Here is a 25,069-nt window from a genome sequence, read left to right as displayed (position 1 = left end):
CAAGGGGCAATTTAGTGAACCTCTTGTGTACCCTCTCCAAAGCCGCCACATCCTTCCGGAACTGTGCGCAATATTGCAAACATGGCCTGACTGAGGTTCTATCTTTCCCTGTCTCTCTCTCTGCCTCCCTCTCGATGCCCCCAGCGTTCCAGCTCATCCCAGCCCGCTCTCCGGGAAGGGGACTCGGGCTCAGAGGAGCTCAGTCCCTGGGGCCTCGCCGGCCCTTCCCCACCCCCTCACCGCCCCCTCCTCACCCTCGATGTCCTCCGTGGCCAGGATGTCGTACTTCCGGGCGTCCAGCTCCTCTGCTTCATCCTCCTCGTCGCTGTCCAGGGAGTGTTTCCCCTTGAACCGACTGCCTGGACCCCCGGCCGAGGCCCCGTTCGCCCCAACCTGCGGGTAGCACACAGAGTGAGTGGCAGCGGGGCGGAGGGAGGGAGGGGCGGAGGGAGGGAGGGGCGGAGGGAGGGAGGGGCGGAGGGAGGGAGGGGCGGAGAGAGGGAGGGGCGGAGAGAGGGAGGGACGGAGAGAGGGAGGGACGGAGAGAGGGAGGGACGGAGAGAGGGAGGGACGGAGAGAGGGAGGGACGGAGAGAGGGAGGGACGGAGAGAGGGAGGGACGGAGAGAGGGAGGGACGGAGAGAGGGAGGGACGGAGAGAGGGAGGGACGGAGAGAGGGAGGGACGGAGAGAGGGAGGGACGGAGAGAGGGAGGGGCGGAGAGAGGGAGGGGCGGAGAGAGGGAGGGGCGGAGGGAGGGAGGGGCGGAGAGAGGGAGGGGCGGAGAGAGGGAGGGGCGGAGAGAGGGAGGGGCGGAGAGAGGGAGGGGCGGAGAGAGGGAGGGGCGGAGAGAGGGAGGGGCGGAGAGAGGGAGGGGCGGAGAGAGGGAGGGGCGGAGAGAGGGAGGGGCGGAGAGAGGGAGGGGCAGAGAGAGGGAGGGGGCGGAGAGAGGGAGGGACGGAGAGAGGGAGGGACGGAGAGAGGGAGGGGCGGAGAGAGGGAGGGGCGGAGAGAGGGAGGGGCGGAGAGAGGGAGGGGCGGAGAGAGGGAGGGGCGGAGAGAGGGAGGGGCGGAGAGAGGGAGGGGCGGAGAGAGGGAGGGGCGGAGAGAGGGAGGGACGGAGAGAGGGAGGGAGACAGAGAGAGTGAGGGAGGGGCGGAGGGAGGGAGGGACGGAGGGAGGGAGGGAGGGAGGGACGGAGGGAGGGAGGGAGGGAGGGAGGGAGGGAGGGAGGGAGGGAGGGAGGGGCGGAGGGAGGGAGGGGCGGAGGGAGGGAGGGGCGGAGGGAGGGAGGGGCGGAGGGAGGGAGGGGCGGAGGGAGGGAGGGGCGGAGGGAGGGAGGGGCGGAGGGAGGGAGGGGCGGAGGGAGGGAGGGGCGGAGAGAGGGAGGGGCGGAGAGAGGGAGGGGCGGAGAGAGGGAGGGGCGGAGAGAGGGAGGGGCGGAGAGAGGGAGGGACGGAGAGAGGGAGGGACGGAGAGAGGGAGGGACGGAGAGAGGGAGGGACGGAGAGAGGGAGGGACGGAGAGAGGGAGGGACGGAGAGAGGGAGGGACGGAGAGAGGGAGGGACGGAGAGAGGGAGGGACGGAGAGAGGGAGGGACGGAGAGAGGGAGGGACGGAGAGAGGGGAGGGACGGAGAGAGGGAGGGACGGAGAGAGGGAGGGACGGAGAGAGGGAGGGACGGAGAGAGGGAGGGACGGAGAGAGGGAGGGACGGAGAGAGGGAGGGACGGAGAGGGGGAGGGACGGAGAGGGGGAGGGACGGAGAGGGGGAGGGACGGAGAGAGGGAGGGACGGAGAGAGGGAGGGAGACAGAGAGAGTGAGGGAGGGGCGGAGGGAGGGAGGGACGGAGGGAGGGAGGGAGGGAGGGAGGGAGGGAGGGAGGGACGGAGGGAGGGAGGGAGGGAGGGACGGAGGGAGGGGCGGAGGGAGGGAGGGGCGGAGGGAGGGAGGGGCGGAGGGAGGGAGGGGCGGAGGGAGGGAGGGGCGGAGGGAGGGAGGGGCGGAGGGAGGGAGGGGCGGAGGGAGGGAGGGGCGGAGGGAGGGAGGGGCGGAGGGAGGGAGGGGCGGAGGGAGGGAGGGGCGGAGGGAGGGAGGGGCGGAGGGAGGGAGGGGCGGAGGGAGGGAGGGGGCGGAGGGAGGGAGGGGCGGAGGGAGGGAGGGGCGGAGGGAGGGAGGGGCGGAGGGAGGGGAGGGGCGGAGAGAGGGAGGGGCGGAGAGAGGGAGGGGCGGAGGGAGGGAGGGGCGGAGGGAGGGAGGGGCGGAGGGAGGGAGGGGCGGAGGGAGGGAGGGGCGGAGGGAGGGAGGGGCGGAGGGAGGGAGGGGCGGAGGGAGGGAGGGGCGGAGGGAGGGAGGGGCGGAGGGAGGGAGGGGCGGAGGGAGGGAGGGGCGGAGGGAGGGAGGGGCGGAGGGAGGGAGGGGCGGAGGGAGGGAGGGGCGGAGGGAGGGGCGGAGGGAGGGAGGGGCGGAGGGAGGGAGGGGCGGAGGGAGGGACGGAGGGAGGGGCGGAGGGAGGGAGGGGCGGAGGGAGGGAGGGGCGGAGGGAGGGAGGGGCGGAGGGAGGGAGGGGCGGAGGGAGGGAGGGGCGGAGGGAGGGAGGGGCGGAGGGAGGGAGGGGCGGAGGGAGGGAGGGGCGGAGGGAGGGAGGGGCGGAGGGAGGGAGGGGCGGAAGGAGGGAGGGGCGGAGGGAGGGAGGGGCGGAGGGAGGGAGGGGCGGAGGGAGGGAGGGGCGGAGGGAGGGAGGGGCGGAGGGAGGGAGGGGCGGAGGGAGGGAGGGGCGGAGGGAGGGAGGGGCGGAGGGAGGGAGGGGCGGAGGGAGGGAGGGGCGGAGGGAGGGAGGGGCGGAGGGAGGGAGGGGCGGAGGGAGGGAGAGGCGGAGGGAGGGGAGGGGCGGAGGGAGGGAGGGGCGGAGGGAGGGAGGGGCGGAGGGAGGGAGGGGCGGAGGGAGGGAGGGGCGGAGGGAGGGAGGGGCGGAGGGAGGGAGGGGCGGAGGGAGGGAGGGGCGGAGGGAGGGAGGGGCGGAGGGAGGGAGGGGCGGAGGGAGGGAGGGGCGGAGGGAGGGAGGGAGGGGCGGAGGGAGGGAGGGAGGGGCGGAGGGAGGGAGGGAGGGGCGGAGGGAGGGAGGGAGGGGCGGAGGGAGGGAGGGAGGGGCGGAGGGAGGGAGGGAGGGGCGGAGGGAGGGAGGGAGGGGCGGAGGGAGGGAGGGAGGGGCGGAGGGAGGGAGGGGCGGAGGGAGGGAGCGGCGGAGGGAGGGGCGGAGGGAGGGAGGGGCGGAGGGAGAGAGGGACGGAGGGAACACTGAGGGAGAGTGTCACAGAGGGAAGAGGAAACACGGGGCCGTTGCTGAGACAATCTATTCCCCTCCCCCCTCATTGGGGGGAATCTAGAAGGGAGAGAGAGAGTCAGACAGAGTGGGGGGGTGGGGGGGGGGCGGAGACAGGGGGGGGCGGAGACAGAGGGGGGGGCGGAGACAGAGGGGGGGGCGGAGACAGAGGGGGGGGCGGAGACAGAGGGGGGGGCGGAGACAGAGGGGGGGCGGAGACAGAGGGGGGGGCGGAGACAGAGGGGGGGGCGGAGACAGAGGGGGGGCGGAGACAGAGGGGGGGGCGGAGACAGAGGGGGGGGCGGAGACAGAGGGGGGGGCGGAGACAGAGGGGGGGGCGGAGACAGGGGGGGGCGGAGACAGAGGGGGGGGCGGAGACAGAGGGGGGGGGCGGAGACAGAGGGGGGGGCGGAGACAGAGGGGGGGGCGGAGACAGAGGGGGGGCGGAGACAGAGGGGGGCGGAGACAGAGGGGGGGCGGAGACAGAGGGGGGGCGGAGACAGAGGGGGGGCGGAGACAGAGGGGGGGTCGGAGACAGAGGGGGGGTCGGAGACAGAGGGGGGGTCGGAGACAGAGGGGGGGTCGGAGACAGAGGGGGGGGCGGAGACAGAGGGGGGGGCGGAGACAGAGGGGGGGGCGGAGACAGAGGGGGGGGCGGAGACAGAGGGGGGGGCGGAGACAGAGGGGGGGGCGGAGACAGAGGGGGGGGCGGAGACAGGGGGGGGCGGAGACAGGGGGGGGGCGGAGACAGGGGGGGGGGCGGAGACAGGGGGGGGCGGAGACAGGGGGGGGGGCGGAGACAGGGGGGGGGGCGGAGACAGGGGGGGGGCGGAGACAGGGGGGGGGCGGAGACAGGGGGGGGCGGAGACAGGGGGGGGCGGAGACAGAGGGGGGGCGGAGACAGAGGGGGGGCGGAGACAGAGGGGGGGCGGAGACAGAGGGGGGGCGGAGACAGAGGGGGGGCGGAGACAGAGGGGGGGCGGAGACAGAGGGGGGGCGGAGACAGAGGGGGGGCGGAGACAGAGGGGGGGCGGAGACAGAGGGGGGGCGGAGACAGAGGGGGGGCGGAGACAGAGGGGGGGCGGAGACAGAGGGGGGGCGGAGACAGAGGGGGGGCGGAGACAGAGGGGGGGCGGAGACAGAGGGGGGGCGGAGACAGAGGGGGGGCGGAGACAGAGGGGGGGCGGAGACAGAGGGGGGGCGGAGACAGAGGGGGGGCGGAGACAGAGGGGGGCGGAGACAGAGGGGGGGCGGAGACAGAGGGGGGGCGGAGACAGAGGGGGGGCGGAGACAGAGGGGGGGCGGAGACAGAGGGGGGCGGAGACAGAGGGGGGGCGGAGACAGAGGGGGGGCGGAGACAGAGGGGGGGCGGAGACAGAGGGGGGGGCGGAGACAGAGGGGGGGCGGAGACAGAGGGGGGGCGGAGACAGAGGGGGGGCGGAGGACAGAGGGGGGGCGGAGACAGAGGGGGGGCGGAGACAGAGGGGGGGGCGGAGACAGAGGGGGGGCGGAGACAGAGGGGGGCGGAGACAGAGGGGGGCGGAGACAGAGGGGGGGCGGAGACAGAGGGGGGGCGGAGACAGAGGGGGGGCGGAGACAGAGGGGGGGCGGAGACAGAGGGGGGGCGGAGACAGAGGGGGGGCGGAGACAGAGGGGGGGCGGAGACAGAGGGGGGGCGGAGACAGAGGGGGGGCGGAGACAGAGGGGGGCGGAGACAGAGGGGGGGCGGAGACAGAGGGGGGGCGGAGACAGAGGGGGGGCGGAGACAGAGGGGGGGCGGAGACAGAGGGGGGGCGGAGACAGAGGGGGGGCGGAGACAGAGGGGGGGCGGAGACAGAGGGGGGGCGGAGACAGAGGGGGGGCGGAGACAGAGGGGGGGCGGAGACAGAGGGGGGGCGGAGACAGAGGGGGGGCGGAGACAGAGGGGGGCGGAGACAGAGGGGGGGCGGAGACAGAGGGGGGGCGGAGACAGAGGGGGGGCGGAGACAGAGGGGGGGCGGAGACAGAGGGGGGGCGGAGACAGAGGGGGGGCGGAGACAGAGGGGGGGCGGAGACAGAGGGGGGGCGGAGACAGAGGGGGGGCGGAGACAGAGGGGGGGCGGAGACAGAGGGGGGGGCGGAGACAGAGGGGGGGCGGAGACAGAGGGGGGGCGGAGACAGAGGGGGGGCGGAGACAGAGGGGGGGCGGAGACAGAGGGGGGGCCGGAGACAGAGGGGGGCCGGAGACAGAGGGGGGCCGGAGACAGAGGGGGGCCGGAGACAGAGGGGGGCCGGAGACAGAGGGGGGCCGGAGACAGAGGGGGGCCGGAGACAGAGGGGGGGCGGAGACAGAGGGGGGGCGGAGACAGAGGGGGGGCGGAGACAGAGGGGGGGCGGAGACAGAGGGGGGGCGGAGACAGAGGGGGGGGCGGAGACAGAGGGGGGCGGAGACAGAGGGGGGGCGGAGACAGAGGGGGGGCGGAGACAGAGGGGGGGCGGAGACAGAGGGGGGGGCGGAGACAGAGGGGGGGCGGAGACAGAGGGGGGGCGGAGACAGAGGGGGGGCGGAGACAGAGGGGGGGCGGAGACAGAGGGGGGGCGGAGACAGAGGGGGGCGGAGACAGAGGGGGGGCGGAGACAGAGGGGGGGCGGGCGGAGACAGGGGGGGGGGCGGAGACAGAGGGGGGGAGGCGGAGTCAGAGGGGAAGGCGGAGTCAGAAGGGGGGAGGCGGAGTCAGAGGGGGGGAGGCGGAGACAGAGGGTGGGAGGCGGAGACAGAGGGGGGGAGGCGGAGACAGAGACAGAGGGGGGGAGCCGGAGACAGAGGGGGGAGGCGGAGTCAGAGGGGGGAGGCGGAGTCAGAGGGGGGGGCGGAGACAGGGGGGGGAGGCGGAGACAAAGTGGGGGAGGCGGAGACAGAGGGGGGAGGCGGAGTCAGAGGGGGGAGGCGGAGTCAGAGGGGGGCGGAGACAGAGGGGGGAGGCGGAGACAGAGGGGGGGCGGAGAGAGGGAGGGGCGGGAGAGAGGGGGGGAGGCGGAGACGGGGGGGGGAGTCGGAGAGAGGGGGGGGAGTCGGAGAGAGGGGGGGAGTCGGAGAGAGGGGGGGAGTCGGAGAGAGGGGGGGGAGTCGGAGAGAGGGGGGGAGTCGGAGAGAGGGGGGGGAGTCGGGAGAGAGGGGGGGGAGTCGGAGAGAGGGGGGGGAGTCGGAGAGATGGGGGGGAGTCGGAGAGAGGGGGGGGAGTCGGAGAGAGGGGGGGGAGTCGGAGAGAGGGGGGGGAGTCGGAGAGAGGGGGGGGAGTCGGAGAGAGGGGGGGGAGTCGGAGAGAGGGGGGGGAGTCGGAGAGAGGGGGGGAGTCGGAGAGAGGGGGGGGGAGTCGGAGAGAGGGGGGGGAGTCGGAGAGAGGGGGGGGAGTCGGAGAGAGGGGGGGGAGTCGGAGAGAGGGGGGGAGTCGGAGAGAGGGGGGGGAGTCGGAGAGAGGGGGGGGAGTCGGAGAGAGGGGGGGGGAGTCGGAGAGAGGGGGGGGGAGTCGGAGAGAGGGGGGGGGAGTCGGAGAGAGGGGGGGGAGTCGGAGAGAGGGGGGGAGTCGGAGAGAGGGGGGGGGAGTCGGAGAGAGGGGGGGGGGGAGTCGGAGAGAGGGGGGGGAGTCGGAGGGGGGGGGGGAGTCGGAGAGAGGGGGGGGAGTCGGCGAGAGGGGGGGGAGTCGGAGAGGGGGGGGAGTCGGAGAGAGGGGGGGGAGTCGGAGAGAGGGGGGGGAGTCGGAGAGAGGGGGGGGAGTCGGAGAGAGGGGGGGGAGTCGGAGAGAGGGGGGGGAGTCGGAGAGAGGGGGGGGAGTCGGAGAGAGGGGGGGGGAGTCGGAGAGAGGGGGGGGAGTCGGAGAGAGGGGGGGGAGTCGGAGAGAGGGGGGGGAGTCGGAGAGAGGGGGGGGAGTCGGAGAGAGGGGGGGGAGTCGGAGAGAGGGGGGGGAGTCGGAGAGAGGGGGGGGAGTCGGAGAGAGGGGGGGGAGTCGGAGAGAGGGGGGGGAGTCGGAGAGAGGGGGGGGAGTCGGAGAGAGGGGGGGGAGTCGGAGAGAGGGGGGGGAGTCGGAGAGAGGGGGGGGAGTCGGAGAGAGGGGGGGGAGTCGGAGAGAGGGGGGGGAGTCGGAGAGAGGGGGGGGAGTCGGAGAGAGGGGGGGGAGTCGGAGAGAGGGGGGGGAGTCGGAGAGAGGGGGGGGAGTCGGAGAGAGGGGGGGGAGTCGCAGAGAGGGGGGGGAGTCGCAGAGAGGGGGGGGAGTCGCAGAGAGGGGGGGGAGTCGGAGAGAGGGGGGGGAGTCGGAGAGAGGGGGGGGAGTCGGAGAGAGGGGGGGGAGTCGGAGAGAGGGGGGGGAGTCGGAGAGAGGGGGGGGAGTCGGAGAGAGGGGGGGGAGTCGGAGAGAGGGGGGGGGAGTCGGAGAGAGGGGGGGGAGTCGGAGAGAGGGGGGGGAGTCGGAGAGAGGGGGGGGAGTCGGAGAGAGGGGGGGGAGTCGGAGAGGGGGGGGGGAGTCGAAGGAGGGGGGGGGAGTCGGAGAGAGGGGGGGGGCAGTCGGAGAGAGGGGGGGGAGTCGGAGAGAGGGGGGGGGAGTCGGAGAGAGGGGGGGGAGGCGGAGAGAGGGGGGGGAGGCGGAGAGAGGGGGGGGGAGGCGGAGAGAGGGGGGGGAGGCGGAGAGAGGGGGGGGGAGTCGGAGAGAGGGGGGGAGGCGGAGAGAGGGGGGGAGGCGGAGATAGGGGGGGGAGGCGGAGAGAGGGGGGGGAGGCGGAGAGAGGGGGGGGAGGCGGAGAGAGGGGGGGGAGGCGGAGAGAGGGGGGGGAGGCGGAGAGAGGGGGGGGAGGCGGAGAGAGGGGGGGAGGCGGAGAGAGGGGGGGGAGGCGGAGAGAGGGGGGGGAGGCGGAGAGAGGGGGGGGAGGCGGAGAGAGGGGGGGGAGGCGGAGAGAGGGGGGGGAGGCGGAGAGAGGGGGGGGAGGCGGAGAGAGGGGGGGAGGCGGAGAGAGGGGGGGGAGGCGGAGAGAGGGGGGGGAGGCGGAGAGAGGGGGGGAGGCGGAGAGAGGGGGGGAGGCGGAGAGAGGGGGGGAGGCGGAGAGGGTGGGGGAGGCGGAGAGAGGGGGGGAGGCGGAGAGAGGGGGGGAGTCGGAGAGAGGGGGGGGAGTCGGAGAGAGGGGGGGGAGTCGGAGAGAGGGGGGGGAGTCGGAGAGAGGGGGGGAGTCGGAGAGAGGGGGGGGAGGCAGAGAGAGGGGGGGGAGGCGGAGAGAGGGGGGGGAGTCGGAGAGAGGGGGGGGAGTCGGAGAGAGGGGGGGGAGGCGGAGAGAGGGGGGGGAGGCGGAGAGAGGGGGGGGAGGCGGAGAGAGGGGGGGGAGGCGGAGAGAGGGGGGGGAGTCGGAGAGAGGGGGGGGAGGCGGAGAGAGGGGGGGGAGGCGGAGAGAGGGGGGGGAGGCGGAGAGAGGGGGGGGAGTCGGAGAGAGGGGGGGGAGTCGGAGAGAGGGGGGGAGTCGGAGAGAGGGGGGGGAGGCGGAGAGAGGGGGGGGGAGGCGGAGAGAGGGGGGGGAGGCGGAGAGAGGGGGGGGAGGCGGAGAGAGGGGGGGAGGCAGAGAGAGGGGGGGGAGTCGGAGAGAGGGGGGGGGAGGCGGAGAGAGGGGGGGGAGGCGGAGAGAGGGGGGGAGTCGGAGAGAGGGGGGGGAGGCGGAGAGAGGGGGGGGAGGCGGAGAGAGGGGGGGGAGGCGGAGAGAGGGGGGGAGGCGGAGAGAGGGGGGGGAGGCGGAGAGAGGGGGGGGGAGGCGGAGAGAGGGGGGGGAGGCGGAGAGAGGGGGGGCGGAGAGAGGGGGGGGCGGAGAGAGGGGGGGGCGGAGAGAGGGGGGGGCGGAGAGAGGGGGGGGGCGGAGAGAGGGGGGGGAGTCGGAGAGAGGGGGGGGAGTCGGAGAGAGGGGGAGGGAGGCGGAGAGAGGGGGGGGAGGCGGAGAGAGGGGGGGGAGGCGGAGAGAGGGGGGGGCGGAGACGGGGGGGGGAGTCGGAGAGAGGGGGGGGGCGGAGAGAGGGGGGGGCGGAGAGAGTGGGGGGAGTCGGAGAGAGGGGGGGGGCGGAGAGAGGGGGGGGGCGGAGAGAGGGGGGGGGCGGAGAGAGAGGGGGGCGGAGAGAGGGGGGGGCGGAGAGAGGGGGGGGAGTCGGAGAGAGGGGTGGGAGTCGGAGAGAGGGGGGGGGAGTCGGAGAGAGGGGGGGGAGTCGGAGAGAGGGGGGGGAGTCGGAGAGAGGGGGGGGAGTCGGAGAGAGGGGGGGGAGTCGGAGAGAGGGGGGGGAGTCGGAGAGAGGGGGAGTCGGAGAGAGAGGGGGGGAGTCGGAGAGAGGGGGGGCGGAGAGAGGGGGGGGAGTCGGAGAGAGGGGGGGGAGTCGGAGAGAGGGGGGGGAGGCGGAGAGAGGGGGGGAGGCGGAGAGAGGGGGGGGAGGCGGAGAGAGGGGGGGGAGGCGGAGAGAGGGGGGGGAGGCGGAGAGAGGGGGGGGAGGCGGAGAGAGGGGGGGGGAGGCGGAGAGAGGGGGGGGAGGCGGAGAGAGGGGGGGAGGCGGAGAGAGGGGGGGGAGGCGGAGAGAGAGGGGGAGGCGGAGAGAGGGGGGGGAGGCGGAGAGAGGGGGGGGAGGCGGAGAGAGGGGGGCGGGCCGAGAGAGGGGGGGGAGGCGGAGAGAGGGGGGGGAGGCGGAGAGAGGGGGGGGAGGCGGAGAGAGGGGGGGGAGGCGGAGAGAGGGGGGGGAGGCGGAGAGAGGGGGGGGAGGCGGAGAGAGGGGGGGAGGCGGAGAGAGGGGGGGGAGGCGGAGAGAGGGGGGGGAGGCGGAGAGAGGGGGGGGAGGCGGAGAGAGGGGGGGGAGGCGGAGAGAGGGGGGGGAGGTGGAGAGAGGGGGGGAGGCGGAGAGAGGGGGGGGAGGCGGAGAGAGGGGGGGCGGAGAGAGGGGGGGGGCGGAGAGAGGGGGGGGGCGGAGAGAGGGGGGGGAGTCGGAGAGAGGGGGGGGGAGTCGGAGAGAGGGGGGGGAGTCGGAGAGAGGGGGGGGAGTCGGAGAGAGGGGGGGGAGGCGGAGAGAGGGGGGGGAGGCGGAGAGAGGGGGGGGCGGAGACGGGGGGGGGCGGAGACGGGGGGGGGAGTCGGAGAGAGGGGGGGGGGCGGAGAGAGGGGGGGGCGGAGAGAGTGGGGGGAGTCGGAGAGAGGGGGGGGGCGGAGAGAGGGGGGGGCGGAGAGAGGGGGGGCGGAGAGAGGGGGGGGAGTCGGAGAGAGGGGGGGGAGTCGGAGAGAGGGGGGGAGTCGGAGAGAGGGGTGGGAGTCGGAGAGAGGGGGAGTCGGAGAGAGGGGGGGGGAGTCGGAGAGAGGGGGAGTCGGAGAGAGGGGGGGGGCGGAGAGAGGGGGGGGGAGTCGGAGAGAGGGGGGGAGTCGGAGAGAGGGGGGGGGAGTCGGAGAGAGGGGGGGGAGTCGGAGAGAGGGGGGGGAGTCGGAGAGAGGGGGGGGGGAGTCGGAGAGAGGGGGGGGAGTCGGAGAGAGGGGGGGGAGTCGGAGAGAGGGGGGGGGAGTCGGAGAGAGGGGGGGAGTCGGAGAGAGGGGGAGGGAGTCGGAGAGAGGGGGAGGAGTCGGAGAGAGGGGGAGGAGTCGGAGAGAGGGGGAGGAGTCGGAGAGAGGGGGGGAGTCGGAGAGAGGGGGGGGAGTCGGAGAGAGGGGGGGGAGTCGGAGAGAGGGGGGGGAGTCGGAGAGAGGGGGGGGAGTCGGAGAGAGGGGGGGGAGTCGGAGAGAGGGGGGGAGTCGGAGAGAGGGGGGGGAGTCGGAGAGAGGGGGGGGAGTCGGAGAGAGGGGGGGGAGTCGGAGAGAGGGGGGGAGTCGGAGAGAGGGGGGGGAGGCGGAGAGAGGGGGGGAGGCGGAGAGAGGGGGGGGAGGCGGAGAGAGGGGGGGGAGGCGGAGAGAGGGGGGGGAGGCGGAGAGAGGGGGGGGGAGGCGGAGAGAGGGGGGGGAGGCGGAGAGAGGGGGGGAGGCGGAGAGAGGGGGGGAGTCGGAGAGAGGGGGGGGGAGTCGGAGAGAGGGGGGGGGGAGTCGGAGAGAGGGGGGGAGTCGGGAGAGAGGGGGGGGAGTCGGAGAGAGGGGGGGAGTCGGAGAGAGGGGGGGGAGTCGGAGAGAGGGGGGGAGTCGGAGAGAAGGGGGGAGTCGGAGAGAGGGGGGGAGTCGGAGAGAGGGGGGGGAGTCGGAGAGAGGGGGGGGAGTCGGAGAGAGGGGGGGGAGTCGGAGAGAGGGGGGGGGAGTCGGAGAGAGGGGGGGGAGTCGGAGAGAGGGGGGAGGCCGAGACGGGGGGGAGGCGGAGTCAGTGGGGGAGGCGGAGACCGGGGGAGGCGGAGTCAGTGGGGAGGCGGAGACCGGGGGAGGCGGAGTCAGTGGGGGAGGCGGAGACCGGGGGGAGGCGGAGACGGGGGAGGCGGAGTCAGTGGGGGAGGCGGAGTCAGTGGGGGAGGCGGAGACCGGGGGGAGGCGGAGTCCAGTGGGGGAGGCGGAGTCAGTGGGGGAGGCGGAGACGGGGGGAGGCGGAGACGGGGGGAGGCGGAGACGGGGGGAGGCGGAGACGGGGGGAGGCGGAGACGGGGGAGGCGGAGACGGGGGGAGGCGGAGTCAGTGGGGGAGGCGGAGTCAGTGGGGGAGGCGGAGTCAGTGGGGGAAGCAGAGAAGTGGCATTGAGACACCATTCCGATCATACAGAATCTTATCGGGTGGGATAGCAGGGTGTGAGGGGCCAAGTGGCCTGTTTCAGTTGCGGATTCGTATTTTCCGATCCTCTTGAGGTTGTGAGTGATGTCGGGGCAGTCCCGAGTGTGGACGAAACAGGCCCTTGGCTCTGTTGTTCCTGTGATCACATACCTGGGAGCGTAAACTCTCATCCTGATCCCCACTGCCCGTCTCAAACGACACCTTTCGTTTCGACATTCTGCCTCGAGCGATCTGTTCCAACACAAAGCGTTTCAATTATAATCCATGCCTATTCCAAACAGGAAGCAGTCGCAAGCACTCAGGACAGGTACAGCACGGGGTTAGATACAGAGTAAAGCTCCCTCGACACTGTCCCCCGCAAGCACTCAGGACAGGTACAGCACGGGGTTAGATACAGAGTAAAGCTCCCTCGACACTGTCCCCCATCAAACACTCCCAGGACAGGTACAGCACGGGGTTAGATACAGAGTAAAGCTCCCTCTACACTGTCCCCATCAAACACTCCCAGGACAGGTACAGCACGGGGTTAGATACAGAGTAAAGCTCCCTCTACACTGTCCCCCATCAAACACTCCCAGGACAGGTACAGCACGGGGTTAGATACAGAGTAAAGCTCCCTCTACACTGTCTCCATCAAACACTCCCAGGACAGGTACAGCACGGGGTTAGATACAGAGTAAAGCTCCCTCTACACTGTCCCCATCAAACACTCCCAGGACAGGTACAACACGGGGTTAGATACAGAGTAAAGCTCCCTCTACACAGTCCCCCATCAAACACTCCCAGGACAGGTACAGCACGGGGTTAGATACAGAGTAAAGCTCCCTCTGCACTGTCCCCCATCAAACACTCCCAGGACAGGTACAGCACGGGGTTAGATACAGAGTAAAGCTCCCTCTACACTGTCCCCCATCAAACACTCCCAGGACAGGTACAGCACGGGGTTAGATACAGAGTAAAGCTCCCTCTACACTGTCCCCATCAAACACTCCCAGGACAGGTACAGCACGGGGTTAGATACAGAGTAAAGCTCCCTCTACACTGTCCCCATCAAACACTCCCGGGACAGGTACAGCACGGGGTTAGATACAGAGTAAAGCTCCCTTTACACTGTCACGATCAAACACTCCCAGGACAGGGACAGCACGGGGTTAGATACAGAGTAAAGCTCCCTCTACACTGTCCCCATCAAACACTCCCAGGACAGGTACAGCACGGGGTTAGATACAGAGTAAAGCTCCCTCTCCACTGTCCCCATCAAACACTCCCAGGACAGGAACAGCATGGGGTTAGATACAGAGTAAAGCTCCCTCTACACTGTCCCCATCAAACACTCCCAGGACAGGTACAGCACGGGGTTAGATACAGAGTAAAGCTCCCTCTACACTGTCCCCCATCAAACACTCCCAGGACAGGTACAGCACGGGGTTAGATACAGAGTAAAGCTCCCTCTACACTGTCCCCCATCAAACACTCCCAGGACAGGTACAGCATGGGGTTAGATACAGAGTAAAGCTCCCTCTACACTGTCCCACATCAAACACTCCCAGGACAGGCACAGCACGGGGTTAGATACAGAGTAAAGCTCCCTCTACACTGTCCCCATCAAACACTCCCAGGACAGGTACAGCACGGGGTTAGATACAGAGTAAAGCTCCCTCTACACTGTCCCCATCAAACACTCCCAGGACAGGTACAGCACGGGGTTAGATACAGAGTAAAGCTCCCTCTACACTGTCGCCCCATCAAACACTCCCAGGACAGGCACAGCACGGGGTTAGATACAGAGTAAAGCTCCCTCTACACTGTCCCCATCAAACACTCCCAGGACAGGTACAGCACGGGGTTAGATACAGAGTAAAGCTCCCTTTACACTGTCCCCATCAAACACTCCCAGGACAGGTACAGCACGGGGTTAGATACAGAGTAAAGCTCCCTCTACACTGTCCCCATCAAACACTCCCAGGACAGGTACAGCACGGGGTTAGATACAGAGTAAAGCTCCCTCGACACTGTCCCCATCAAACACTCCCAGGACAGGTACAGCACGGGGTTAGATACAGAGTAAAACTCCCTCTGCACTGTCCCCATCAAACACTCCCAGGACAGGGACAGCACGGGGTTAGATACAGAGTAAAGCTCCCTCTGCACTGTCCCCATCAAACACTCCCAGGACAGGTACAGCACGGGGTTAGATACAGAGTAAAGCTCCCTCTGCACTGTCCCCATCAAACACTCCCAGGACAGGTACAGCACGGGGTTAGATACAGAGTAAAGCTCCCTCTACACTGTCCCCATCAAACACTCCCAGGACAGGTACAGCACGGGGTTAGATACAGAGTAAAGCTCCCTCTACACTGTCCCCCATCAAACACTCCCAGGACAGGTACAGCACGGGGTTAGATACAGAGTAAAGCTCCCTCTGCACTGTCCCCATCAAACACTCCCAGGACAGGTACAGCACGGGGTTAGATACAGAGTAAAGCTCCCTCTGCACTGTCCCCATCAAACACTCCCAGGACAGGTACAGCACGGGGTTAGATACAGAGTAAAGCTCCCTCTACACTGTCCCCCATCAAACACTCCCAGGACAGGTACAGCACGGGGTTAGATACAGAGTAAAGCTCCCTCTGCACTGTCCCCATCAAACACTCCCAGGACAGGTACAGCACGGGGTTAGATACAGAGTAAAGCTCCCTCTGCACTGTCCCCATCAAACACTCCCAGGACAGGTACAGCACGGGGTTAGATACAGAGTAAAGCTCCCTCTACACTGTCCCCATCAAACACTCCCAGGACAGGTACAGCACGGGGTTAGATACAGAGTAAAGCTCCCTCTGCACTGTCCCCATCAAACACTCCCAGGACAGGTACAGCACGGGGTTAGATACAGAGTAAAGCTCCCTCTACACTGTCCCCCATCAAACACTCCCAGGACAGGTACAGCACGGGGTTAGATACAGAGTAAAGCTCCCTCTGCACTGTCCCCATCAAACACTCCCAGGACAGGTACAGCACGGGGTTAGATACAGAGTAAAGCTCCCTCTACACTGTCCCCCATCAAACACTCCCAGGACAGGTACAGCACGGGGTTAGATACAGAGTAAAGCTCCCTCTGCACTGTCCCCATCAAACACTCCCAGGACAGGTACAGCACGGGGTTAGATACAGAGTAAAGCTCCCTCTACACTGTCCCCCATCAAACACTCCCAGGACAGGTACAGCACGGGGTTAGATACAGAGTAAAGCTCCCTCTACACTGTCCCCATCAAACACTCCCAGGACAGGTACAGCACGGGGTTAGATACAGAGTGAAGCTCCCTCTACACTGTCCCCCATCAAACACTCCCAGGACAGGTACAGCACGGGGTTAGATACAGAGTAAAGCTCCCTCTGCACTGTCCCCCATCAAACACTCCCAGGACAGGTACAGCACGGGGTTAGATACAGAGTAAAGCTCCCTCTACACTGTCCCCATCAAACACTCCCAGGACAGGGACAGCACGGGGTTAGATACAGAGTAAAGCTCCCTCTACACTGTCCCCCATCAAACACTCCCAGGACAGGTACAGCACGGGGTTAGATACAGAGTAAAGCTCCCTCTACACTGTCCCCCATCAAACACTCCCAGGACAGGTACAGCACGGGGTTAGATACAGAGTAAAGCTCCCTCTACACTGTCCCCCATCAAACACTCCCAGGACAGGTACAGCACGGGGTTAGATACAGAGTAAAGCTCCCTCTACACTGTCCCCCATCAAACACTCCCAGGACAGGTACAGCACGGGGTTAGATACAGAGTAAAGCTCCCTCTACACTGTCCCCCATCAAACACTCCCAGGACAGGTACAGCACGGGGTTAGATACAGAGTAAAGCTCCCTCTACACTGTCCCCCATCAAACACTCCCAGGACAGGTACAGCACGGGGTTAGATACAGAGTAAAGCTCCCTCTACACTGTCCCCCATCAAACACTCCCAGGACAGGTACAGCACGGGGTTAGATACAGAGTAAAGCTCCCTCTACACTGTCCCCCATCAAACACTCCCAGGACAGGTACAGCACGGGGTTAGATACAGAGTAAAGCTCCCTCTACACTGTCCCCCATCAAACACTCCCAGGACAGGTACAGCACGGGGTTAGATACAGAGTAAAGCTCCCTCTACACTGTCCCCATCAGACACTCCCAGGACAGGTACAGCACGGGGTTAGATACAGAGTAAAGCTCCCTCTACACTGTCCCCATCAAACACTCCCAGGACAGGTACAGCACGGGGTTAGATACAGTAAAGCTCCCTCTACACTGTCCCCCATCAAACACTCCCAGGACAGGTACAGCACGGGGTTAGATACAGAGTAAAGCTCCCTCTGCACTGTCCCCCATCAAACACTCCCAGGACAGGTACAGCACGGGGTTAGATACAGAGTAAAGCTCCCTCTACACTGTCCCCCATCAAACACTCCCAGGACAGGTACAGCACGGGGTTAGATACAGAGTAAAGCTCCCTCTGCACTGTCCCCATCAAACACTCCCAGGACAGGTACAGCACGGGGTTAGATACAGAGTAAAGCTCCCTCTACACTGTCCCCCATCAAACACTCCCAGGACAGGTACAGCACGGGGTTAGATACAGAGTAAAGCTCCCTCTGCACTGTCCCCATCAAACACTCCCAGGACAGGTACAGCACGGGGTTAGATACAGAGTAAAGCTCCCTCTACACTGTCCCCCATCAAACACTCCCAGGACAGGTACAACACGGGGTTAGATACAGAGTAAAGCTCCCTCTACACTGTCCCCATCAAACACTCCCAGGACAGGTACAGCACGGGGTTAGATACAGAGTGAAGCTCCCTCTACACTGTCCCCCATCAAACACTCCCAGGACAGGTACAGCACGGGGTTAGATACAGAGTAAAGCTCCCTCTGCACTGTCCCCCATCAAACACTCCCAGGACAGGTACAGCACGGGGTTAGATACAGAGTAAAGCTCCCTCTACACTGTCCCCATCAAACACTCCCAGGACAGGGACAGCACGGGGTTAGATACAGAGTAAAGCTCCCTCTACACTGTCCCCCATCAAACACTCCCAGGACAGGTACAGCACGGGGTTAGATACAGAGTAAAGCTCCCTCTACACTGTCCCCATCAAACACTCCCAGGACAGGGACAGCACGGGGTTAGATACAGAGTAAAGCTCCCTCTACACTGTCCCCCATCAAACACTCCCAGGACAGGTACAGCACGGGGTTAGATACAGAGTAAAGCTCCCTCTACACTGTCCCCCATCAAACACTCCCAGGACAGGTACAGCACGGGGTTAGATACAGAGTAAAGCTCCCTCTACACTGTCCCCATCAGACACTCCCAGGACAGGTACAGCACGGGGTTAGATACAGAGTAAAGCTCCCTCTACACTGTCCCCCATCAAACACTCCCAGGACAGGTACAGCACGGGGTTAGATACAGAGTAAAGCTCCCTCTACACTGTCCCCATCAAACACTCCCAGGACAGGGACAGCACGGGGTTAGATACAGAGTAAAGCTCCCTCTACACTGTCCCCCATCAAACACTCCCAGGACAGGTACAGCACGGGGTTAGATACAGAGTAAAGCTCCCTCTACACTGTCCCCCATCAAACACTCCCAGGACAGGTACAGCACGGGGTTAGATACAGAGTAAAGCTCCCTCTACACTGTCCCCATCAGACACTCCCAGGACAGGTACAGCACGGGGTTAGATACAGAGTAAAGCTCCCTCTACACTGTCCCCATCAAACACTCCCAGGACAGGTACAGCACGGGGTTAGATACAGAGTAAAGCTCCCTCTACACTGTCCCCCATCAAACACTCCCAGGACAGGTACAGCACGGGGTTAGATACAGAGTAAAGCTCCCTCTGCACTGTCCCCCATCAAACACTCCCAGGACAGGTACAGCACGGGGTTAGATACAGAGTAAAGCTCCCTCTGCACTGTCCCCCATCAAACACTCCCAGGACAGGTACAGCACGGGGTTAGATACAGAGTAAAGCTCCCTCTACACTGTCCCCATCAAACACTCCCAGGACAGGTACAGCACGGGGTTAGATACAGAGTAAAGCTCCCTCTACACTGTCCCCCATCAAACACTCCCAGGACAGGTACAGCACGGGGTTAGATACAGAGTAAAGCTCCCTCTGCACTGTCCCCCATCAAACACTCCCAGGACAGGTACAGCACGGGGTTAGATACAGAGTAAAGCTCCCTCTGCACTGTCCCCCATCAAACACTCCCAGGACAGGTACAGCACGGGGTTAGATACAGAGTAAAGCTCCCTCTGCACTGTCCCCCATCAAACACTCCCAGGACAGGTACAGCACGGGGTTAGATACAGAGTAAAGCTCCCTCTGCACTGCCCCCCATCAAACACTCCCAGGACAGGTACAGCACGGGGTTAGATACAGAGTAAAGCTCCCTCTACACTGTCCCCATCAAACACTCCCAGGACAGGTCCAGCACGGGGTTAGATACAGAGTAAAGCTCCCTCTACACTGTCCCCATCAAACACTCCCAGGACAGGTACAGCACGGGGTTAGATACAGAGTAAAGCTCCCTCTACACTGTCCCCCATCAAACACTCCCAGGACAGGTACAGCACGGGGTTAGATACAGAGTAAAGCTCCCTCTACACTGTCCCCATCAAACACTCCCGGGACAGGTACAGCACGGGGTTAGATACAGAGTAAAGCTCCCTTTACACTGTCCCGATCAAACACTCCCAGGACAGGGACAGCACGGGGTTAGATACAGAGTAAAGCTCCCTCTACACTGTCCCCATCAAACACTCCCAGGACAGGTACAGCACGGGGTTAGATACAGAGTAAAGCTCCCTCTCCACTGTCCCCATCAAACACTCCCAGGACAGGAACAGCATGGGGTTAGATACAGAGTAAAGCTCCCTCTACACTGTCCCCATCAAACACTCCCAGGACAGGTACAGCACGGGGTTAGATACAGAGTAAAGCTCCCTCTACACTGTCCCCCATCAAACACTCCCAGGACAGGTACAGCACGGGGTTAGATACAGAGTAAAGCTCCCTCTACACTGTCCCCCATCAAACACTCCCAGGACAGGTACAGCATGGGGTTAGATACAGAGTAAAGCTCCCTCTACACTGTCCCACATCAAACACTCCCAGGACAGGCACAGCACGGGGTTAGATACAGAGTAAAGCTCCCTCTACACTGTCCCCATCAAACACTCCCAGGACAGGTACAGCACGGGGTTAGATACAGAGTAAAGCTCCCTCTACACTGTCCCCATCAAACACTCCCAGGACAGGTACAGCACGGGGTTAGATACAGAGTAAAGCTCCCTCTACACTGTCGCCCCATCAAAGACTCCCAGGACAGGCACAGCACGGGGTTAGATACAGAGTAAAGCTCCCTCTACACTGTCCCCATCAAACACTCCCAGGACAGGTACAGCACGGGGTTAGATACAGAGTAAAGCTCCCTTTACACTGTCCCCATCAAACACTCCCAGGACAGGTACAGCACGGGGTTAGATACAGAGTAAAGCTCCCTCTACACTGTCCCCATCAAACACTCCCAGGACAGGTACAGCACGGGGTTAGATACAGAGTAAAGCTCCCTCGACACTGTCCCCATCAAACACTCCCAGGACAGGTACAGCACGGGGTTAGATACAGAGTAAAACTCCCTCTGCACTGTCCCCATCAAACACTCCCAGGACAGGGACAGCACGGGGTTAGATACAGAGTAAAGCTCCCTCTGCACTGTCCCCATCAAACACTCCCAGGACAGGTACAGCACGGGGTTAGATACAGAGTAAAGCTCCCTCTGCACTGTCCCCATCAAACACTCCCAGGACAGGTACAGCACGGGGTTAGATACAGAGTAAAGCTCCCTCTACACTGTCCCCATCAAACACTCCCAGGACAGGTACAGCACGGGGTTAGATACAGAGTAAAGCTCCCTCTACACTGTCCCCCATCAAACACTCCCAGGACAGGTACAGCACGGGGTTAGATACAGAGTAAAGCTCCCTCTGCACTGTCCCCATCAAACACTCCCAGGACAGGTACAGCACGGGGTTAGATACAGAGTAAAGCTCCCTCTACACTGTCCCCATCAAACACTCCCAGGACAGGGACAGCACGGGGTTAGATACAGAGTAAAGCTCCCTCTACACTGTCCCCCATCAAACACTCCCAGGACAGGTACAGCACGGGGTTAGATACAGAGTAAAGCTCCCTCTGCACTGTCCCCCATCAAACACTCCCAGGACAGGTACAGCACGGGGTTAGATACAGAGTAAAGCTCCCTCTGCACTGCCCCCCATCAAACACTCCCAGGACAGGTACAGCACGGGGTTAGATACAGAGTAAAGCTCCCTCTACACTGTCCCCATCAAACACTCCCAGGACAGGTCCAGCACGGGGTTAGATACAGAGTAAAGCTCCCTCTACACTGTCCCCATCAAACACTCCCAGGACAGGTACAGCACGGGGTTAGATACAGAGTAAAGCTCCCTCTACACTGTCCCCATCAAACACTCCCAGGACAGGTACAGCACGGGGTTAGATACAGAGTAAAGCTCCCTCTACACTGTCCCCCATCAAACACTCCCAGGACAGGTACAGCACGGGGTTAGATACAGAGTAAAGCTCCCTCTACACTGTCCCCATCAAACACTCCCAGGACAGGTACAGCACGGGGTTAGATACAGAGTAAAGCTCCCTCTACACTGTCCCCCATCAAACACTCCCAGGACAGGTACAGCACGGGGTTAGATACAGAGTAAAGCTCCCTCTACACTGTCCCCATCAAACACTCCCAGGACAGGTACAGCACGGGGTTAGATACAGAGTAAAGCTCCCTCTACACTGTCCCCCATCAAACACTCCCAGGACAGGTACAGCACGGGGTTAGATACAGAGTAAAGCTCCCTCTACACTGTCCCCATCAAACACTCCCAGGACAGGTACAGCACGGGGTTAGATACAGAGTAAAGCTCCCTCTACACTGTCCCCATCAAACACTCCCAGGACAGGGACAGCACGGGGTTAGATACAGAGTAAAGCTCCCTCTACACTGTCCCCCATCAAACACTCCCAGGACAGGTACAGCACGGGGTTAGATACAGAGTAAAGCTCCCTCTACACTGTCCCCATCAAACACTCCCAGGACAGGTACAGCACGGGGTTAGATACAGAGTAAAGCTCCCTCTACACTGTCCCCATCAAACACTCCCAGGACAGGTACAGCATGGGGTTAGATACAGAGTAAAGCTCCCTCTACACTGTCCCCCATCAAACACTCCCAGGACAGGTACAGCACGGGGTTAGATACAGAGTAAAGCTCCCTCTACACTGTCCCCATCAAACACTCCCAGGACAGGTACAGCACGGGGTTAGATACAGAGTAAAGCTCCCTCTACACTGTCCCCATCAAACACTCCCAGGACAGGTACAGCATGGGGTTAGATACAGAGTAAAGCTCCCTCTACACTGTCCCCCATCAAACACTCCCAGGACAGGTACAGCACGGGGTTAGATACAGAGTAAAGCTCCCTCTACACTGTCCCCATCAAACACTCCCAGGACAGGTACAGCATGGGGTTAGATACAGAGTAAAGCTCCCTCTACACTGTCCCCCATCAAACACTCCCAGGACAGGTACAGCACGGGGTTAGATACAGAGTAAAGCTCCCTCTACACTGTCCCCATCAAACACTCCCAGGACAGGTACAGCACGGGGTTAGATACAGAGTAAAGCTCCCTCTACACTGTCCCCATCAAACACTCCCAGGACAGGTACAGCATGGGGTTAGATACAGAGTAAAGCTCCCTCTACACTGTCCCCCATCAAACACTCCCAGGACAGGTACAGCACGGGGTTAGATACAGAGTAAAGCTCCCTCTACACTGTCCCCCATCAAACACTCCCAGGACAGGTACAGCACGGGGTTAGATACAGAGTAAAGCTCCCTCTACACTGTCCCCCATCAAACACTCCCAGGACAGGTACAGCACGGGGTTGGATACAGAGTAAAGCTCCCTCTGCACCATGTGCCAGAGGCGGAGTGGGGGATTTCCCAGGGTCAGGTGTGTCAAATGACGCCAGTGACTCTGCACCCACATTCTGCACCCTCTCCTTCCCTTCTCCCCTCTGTACTCTATGAACGGTATGCTTCGTCTGTATCGTGCACAAGAAACATTACTTTTCACTGCATCCCAATACCCGGTGACACAGTGGTTAGCACTGCTGCCTCACAGCACCAGGGTCCCGGGTTCGATTCCCGGCTCGGGTCACTGTCTGTGCGGAGTCTGCACGTTCTCCCCGTGTCTGCGTGGGTTTCCTCCGGGTGCTCCGGTTTCCTCCCACAGTCCGAAAGACTGTGCTGGTTAGGGTGGATTGGACGTGCTAAATTCCCCCTCAGTGTGACCCGAACAGGAGTGTGGCGACTTGGGGATTTTCACAGTGACTTCATTGCAGTGTTAATGTCAGCCGACTTGTGACACCTGTAAATAAATTGAACTAAAAAAAACTATGTACTCTATGAACGGTATGCTTGGTCTGTGTCGCGTGGAAGAAACAAGACTTGTCACTCTATCCCGATACACGTGATAATAATAAATGAAATTAAACTCTGCGAGCCCGGGCCAACATTCGTCCCTGTGCCAACTGCCCCCAGTGAGGTGCCAGCTGAGTCAATCACAGCTGGCTGGAGGGTGAGCAGCAGGACCCTGGGGGTTGTAGTTCCCACCCAGCCCTGCCTCCCATTCTGGAGACAGGAGACTGTCAGAGCTGGGGACTACAGCTCCCAGGGTGCCCCGCGGCTTGAGGCGCACGCCTGCGCACCGCAGACGTTTACCACGCGGCCAGCACCCACAACGCGCAGGCGCCACTCGCCGACACGACTGCCAGTTATTAACCGGCACTGCGCAAGCGTGAAGGGAGAGAGAGGCAGACGCGCGTGCGCGGCTGCCGGGGGGGGGACATCCGGCCAGTGCGCACGCGCCACAGGCAGGGAAGAAAGCGCGCCTGCGCCGGCCGCCTCCCTCCCCGCACCGACGGCACGGCGCCTGCGCTCTCGCTCCGAATTGGTGCAGCTAAAATGGCGGGCCTCCCCGGAGCGCCGCGAGTTCCCCCGAGGGCGGCTCGGTGCTGGCCGGGAGGGCGGTTTGAAGCCCCCGCTTCCCTTCCAGCCGTCCTCCCGCTTCCTCCTGCGTGGCCTCCGCCCGGTTTGAATCGATTAGAGCGGCCACCGGGAGCCGCTGCGATCCCCAACTCACCGCGCAGCCGCCGCTCGTTGCCGGGGTCAACCTGGACCAGCTTGCACTTCCGGGGCACTGTCCAACTTCCGGTGTGGTGAAGCGCCGCCCGCCGGTACTCAGCCCCGCCCCCTGACTCAGCCCCGCCCCCTGACTCAGCCCCGCCCCCTGACTCAGCCCCGCCCCGACACTGAGCCCCTGACACTGAGCCCCGCCCCCTGACACTCAGCGCCGCCCCGGACTCAGCGCCGCCCCCCGGTACCCAGCCCCGCCCCCTGACACTGAGCCCCGCCCCCGGGCACTCAGACCCGCCCCCTGACACTCAGCCCCGCCCCCTGGCACTCAGCCCCGCCCCCTGACACTGAGCCCCGCCCCCGGGCACTCAGACCCGCCCCCTGACACTGAGCCCCGCCCCCGGGCACTCAGACCCGCCCCCTGACACTGAGCCCCGCCCCCTGACACTCAGCCCCACCCCCAGGCACTCAGCCCCGCCCACTGACAATCAGTCCCGCCCACTGACACACAGCCCCGCCCCCGGACACTCAGCCCCGCCCCCTGACACTCAGCCCCGCCCCCTGACACTCAGCCCCGCCCCCTGGACACTCAGCCCCGCCCCCTGACACACAGCCCCGCCCCCTGACACTCAGCCCCGCCCCCTGACACTCAGCCCCCGGACACTCAGCCCCGCCCCCTGACACTCAGCCCTGCCCCCTGACACTCAGCCCCGCCCCCTGACACTCAGCCCCCGGACACTCAGCCCCGCCCCCTGACACTCAGCCCCGCCCCCTGGACACTCAGCCCCGCCCCCTGACACACAGCCCCGCCCCCTGACACTCAGCCCCCGGACACTCAGCCCCACCCCCTGACACTCAGCCCCGCCCCCTGACACTCAGCCCCGCCCCCTGACACTCAGCCCCGCCCCCTGACACTCAGCCCCGCCCCCTGACACTCAGCCCCGCCCCCTGACACTCAGCCCCACCCCTGACACTCAGCCCCACCCCTGACACTCAGCCCCGCCCCCTAACAGCCCCGCCCCCTGACACTCAGCCCCGCCCCCTGACACTCAGCCCCCTGACACTCAGCCCCGCCCCCTGACACTCAGCCCCGCCCCCTGACACTCAGCCCCGCCCCCTGGACACTCAGACCCGCCCCCTAACAGACCTGCCCCCTGACACTCAGCCCCGCCCCCTGACACTCAGCCCCACCCCCTGACACTCAGCCCCGCCCCCTGGACACTCAGCCCCACCCCCTGACACTCAGCCCCACCCCCTGACACTCAGCCCCACCCCTGACACTCAGCCCCGCCCCCTGACACTCAGCCCCCTGACACTCAGCCCCACCCCCTGACACTCAGCCCCGCCCCCTGACACTCAGCCCCACCCCCTGACACTCAGCCCCACCCCCTGACACTCAGCCCCGCCCCCTGACACTCAGCCCCTCCCCCTGACACTCAGACCCGCCCCCTGACACTCAGCCCCCGGACACTCAGCCCCGCCCCCTGACACTCAGCCCCGCCCCCTGACACTCAGCCCCGCCCCCTGACACTCAGCCCCGCCCCCTGACACTCAGCCCCACCCCTGACACTCAGCCCCACCCCTGACACTCAGCCCCGCCCCCTAACAGCCCCGCCCCCTGACACTCAGCCCCGCCCCCTGACACTCAGCCCCCTGACACTCAGCCCCGCCCCCTGACACTCAGCCCCACCCCTGACACTCAGCCCCGCCCCCTGACACTCAGCCCCCTGACACTCAGCCCCACCCCC

The 25,069-nt window shown here is 65.6% G+C and overlaps 1 long non-coding RNA gene across 1 annotated transcript; it reads right to left on the bottom strand.

Annotated features, from left to right (window-relative positions):
• Nucleotides 1–259: 259 nt before the first annotated feature.
• Nucleotides 260–23,412, bottom strand: LOC144490313 (uncharacterized). Its single transcript, XR_013497220.1, has 3 exons — nucleotides 23,329–23,412; nucleotides 12,177–12,257; nucleotides 260–393 (listed from the first exon to the last, which is right to left on the bottom strand). It is a non-coding gene; the product is annotated as an uncharacterized LOC144490313 (long non-coding RNA).
• Between the last annotated feature and the right edge of the window lie 1,657 nt (nucleotides 23,413–25,069).

Source organism: Mustelus asterias, unplaced genomic scaffold (assembly GCF_964213995.1).
Source record: "Mustelus asterias unplaced genomic scaffold, sMusAst1.hap1.1 HAP1_SCAFFOLD_3138, whole genome shotgun sequence".
Lineage (NCBI taxonomy): Eukaryota > Metazoa > Chordata > Chondrichthyes > Carcharhiniformes > Triakidae > Mustelus > Mustelus asterias.
Note: the sequence above shows the minus strand (reverse complement) of the source record. Positions and strands in the feature narration are given on the sequence as shown.